Source organism: Mus caroli, chromosome 15 (assembly GCF_900094665.2).
Source record: "Mus caroli chromosome 15, CAROLI_EIJ_v1.1, whole genome shotgun sequence".
Lineage (NCBI taxonomy): Eukaryota > Metazoa > Chordata > Mammalia > Rodentia > Muridae > Mus > Mus caroli.
In genome coordinates, this window is record NC_034584.1 from 12902513 (window position 1) to 12906574 (window position 4062).

General features: G+C 33.7%; 1 protein-coding gene across 1 annotated transcript in view; it reads left to right on the plus strand.

The window, feature by feature from the left end:
* Nucleotides 1–268: 268 nt before the first annotated feature.
* Nucleotides 269–4062, plus strand: part of Cdh9 (cadherin 9) — a 120083-nt gene continuing 116289 nt past the window's right edge. Inside the window, exon 1 of the mRNA XM_021183074.2 lies at nucleotides 269–627. The gene's annotated coding sequence lies outside the window, so the exon portion shown is untranslated. The remainder of the gene's footprint in view (nucleotides 628–4062) is intronic.

Consider the following 4062-nt stretch of genomic DNA (forward strand, 5'->3'; position numbering starts at 1 on the left):
GGTGATGAACCTATTCAGGATTCTTTCTCTTTTGTTTGTTAGACTTGGAATTTTGGCATTGCCTTGAAGTAGGGAGCAGGGTATTGTGCAAGGAGTACTCGCGGAGCAGACTCCTTCTTGAACAAGCTCCACGTGATACACATATTCCGCAGATGATTTATGGGTTACGGACGCGCTGTGACCTTTCCTCTCCCAACTGCAAACAGATTAAACAGAGCTGATTAGCAGAGCCTAAAAACACTGGGTTATTTTCTGTTTTAAGGTCTTTAGCAAATGCTCCCTCAGTCCTTCCACTTTATTCACTTGCAAATCGCCCTGCCCAAAAGGGGTCTGCACAGTCCATCCTCAAACCTGGAGCCCTGCAGCGCCATCAGCTGCAATATCTTCTTATATGAGGGACGTTTCTTATTAATCAGGAACGCGAAATGGAAGCCAATCAGAGAGTTCCTTTGCTTTCAGATTCCTGCCTGTCTGAGTTAAAAGTGGTGCTGAAAGAGAGGCTCAGCGAGATGCATGAAGAGTCAGCTGGGGAGACACTGTAAAAGGGGGAAAGGAAGGGATGAGACAGAAGCAACAACAGAATCAACCCTGCTGAGCAAGGATAACTGCGTTCTATTGCTAAACAAGGTAAGCGTTATTCTTTTGCTGGAAAACAGAAGCATCGCAGTTTTTGCTTTCTTATCATGTAGGCTAGATATTGCTTTTCTCCACTCAAGTATTTTTCGGGGCTGCTCTGTTCTCTTCCACTATTTGGTAGCAGGTAATATGTTTTATAATATTTGAAAAAATATGCTTAGGGTGAAAATATGGAGAACTTCATTCCCATTCGACTTTTTAAAATTCCTGGCGCTCTCCAACCTATTTTGATAGTCCTTTAAATTTGCTTTTGGATTAATACTGTAATAATAAAACCAAAGTTCAAACTGTATTGGTTCATTGGTAGCAGCTTTGAATTCCCTTTTTCAAAAAATGTGATCATTTATAGTCTTATTTATGTGAATTTGAAATGGTCCTCTAGTTCTCTCGGAACTTTTGTTAACTACTTTGAGTCAGAATGGGAAAAATGTAAAAGCACCATTATTCATAATTTCGTGTGAATGGTTTGTAGATAAGAAATGAGATAATAGACTTAAAACATGTCTCATATGTCAATGGCTTTCATGCTTTAAGAATAATGCAATAATTTTACCTGATCACAGATATTCCAGCAAATGTGTGTGGCTGTCACTGCTGGACACATTATAAATGTATGTACCTGTTGGCTGCAACTGGACCATTTAATAATGTCGAAACTTAGTGAAAATTAAAAAAAAAAGTCTGCCAAAGGTAAAATTTGGTATTTGTAAGCCTGGAATGATAAGAATATGGACTGTTTTACCGGGAGTAATTGTTCTGCCTTTTGATTGCAGAATCGATATCACTACTCACATTAAGTAATTTCTTGAAAGCCCCACGATCTTACCAATAGGCTTGATGGGTTTTATTTTTCAACGTTGTTTATAATGTCTTCAGAATGAGATAGAATTTAGCCACTTTAAATTGAGTGAAGTTCTCAGAGACTGTTATGTATCAAAATGGCATAATGAAAGTTACTAACTGTAACAAATAAGTTTGTGATAATTTGTCTGATCTATGCTTTGGTGAAAATATAATGAATTATTGATTTGTGAAAACTTGGTCATTTTTTGGAGGTTTATTGTCATTTCATGGATTATGTTGTAAGCAAGAGATTTCCAAGGATCATTTTTTTTTAAATAATATGGCCAAATCATGTAATCTGAAAAAATATATGATTTTAGTAATATCAAATAAAAGTTATAACTTTTGTAGCATGGGAGAAAATCTTCATTTGACATTCTATTCTGATTTCTGTGAAATCAATAGATTTTTATTAAATCAATTATCTATCTTTCACAGTCTTAATTTGATTTTTTTAAAATCTCCTGTACTTGATAAAACATGGACAATATTTTCAGAATTGCACAGTGATTGCCTATTGCCTAGGCAATGCTCTGTCAAGTGAGGGATGCATTTGTGTAACCATGAAAACAGTGAATGACAGTTTCAACAGATATTATAAAAGATAAGGTAGATCAGATAGCAGGCTGTTCCATCTTGTTTCACGACAGAACTTGGAAAGAAATGAGCAGCATGTGTTTGTATTCTGTCACTGAATTTATCATCAGATGGAGGCAAGTCTTCTGCAGTGTAGAGTAGATAAAATATTATATTCATTTAGTAGAAAAGACATAAACGTTAACATCTAATATCTATACACTTTGAAAAATGGGAAAATTTGGGGTATAAATTATAAGCAAACTAATGTAAAATAGAAGCAGATGACAATATTAGTTTAAAAGTAATGAATCTAATTTCAAGGTAAGCAGATCCAATAGTTCTAATAAGACAATAGTTATATAATATTATGCAATTTTTAAACATGAACAATATTATTTTCCAGTATCTTTTTATAAATTACCTAAAACAGTTTTTGAACTGGCTATACCAATAACTATACCACTATTATCTTATATGCATATTTGACATAAAAATTTATTGTGGTAGTTGCATGTACCCAGTGCATAATTCAAGTTAATGTAAGATTATGCTTTTAAATGATGTGCCGCTTTGCTTGACTGGATAAACTGTACATAGATCAGAACCTGTTCTGAATGTCACCTTGCATGGCATATGGTCACTTTTGCATTTTTCTTCTGTTCCTTTACATACACTGCTCATTCCGTACTTTATCCTTTCCACTGTATACTCACCAGGTGAGAGAGATTATTTCAATTGTTTTGCCTGTGTGTATAACCTTTCCTTTGGTATCCTATGAGGCAGACATTACTTTCTATAATATATATTCAGGAATATAAAAGGGAAGTCAACCACAGTGTTTTAGCAAGTGCTTAAGATTATGTAATAAAAATTATGTGACTAACATGACAAGTTTAATACTTGCAAGAAAGAATCAAGTGAAATCAAAGTTAATTTAAAGAATGCATACAAATGTGTCATCAGCAAATGTTGGCTGTAACTTGCTCCCTGTGGAAGAGAACTGCATTGCTCAGTCATTATCTCTCTTGAAACTACATCAGTGTATCTGATTGTTAGTTTGATCTGTTTTCATGAGTTTTTCTATTCACTTCAGTGAACATTTAAGTATACTATAGAATTAAATTGGCATTTGAAAAAGTATGATCCTTTTTAAAATGTAGAACATTTTGAATATTTATACTTACAAGTTTATGTGGTGTTTTAATGTATCTTTTTCACAATTCCATCAGAATGTGTATAGTAAGTTAATTGGAGTAAGATATTTATGAAAAACTCCATACTTGGATTCTTGTGCATTTTGCTACTGAAAAAAGCTACTTAAGTGGAGCTTCTTGGAGGAAAGAAAGTATTTGACATAGGACTAAAAGAACCAAAAGAAAAATGGTTGAAATGAACTTTGCTTTATCTGATTCTAAGCTTATAAGTAGGACCAGTTTTTATTATGGACAGTGAAATATTGCCTAAGACTAATATATCTCTCCTTCTCTGTGTGTTTTATACTTTTTGAAAAAGTAACTTGTCTCTTAAATACATCCTTAGTTGTTGAAAAAAGTAATGCTGTCTTAATTTTGAGTTTATATAAAAGTTAGGAGCCTTAGATCTAGAATTGATATTTTAATTGCTTCCGGAGGAAAAGCAACATTTAAGAGCATCATGTTATGTATAGAAAAGGGTTTGTTTGATTGCTTATAAAATACTGGCAATGGTATCTGTACAAATGTAGTAATGATGAAAATTTGATTAGAAAGATGGGTAGATATAGATATGTAGATGGGTAAGTAGATAAATTGATGACAGTTAGGGCTTAGTAGATGATAGATAAGTTATAAAGATGGTAGACTGGCAAAAGACATTGTTATATGAGGTAAATTCTATGAAGATGAGTGAAGCTTATAAATATGATAGATGGGTAATAAATAGACAGTGATAGATCAGAAAGAGGGAGAGAGAAAGAGCCAGAAACAGAGCCAGAGAGGGAGGGAGAGAGAGAGAGAGAGAGAGAGA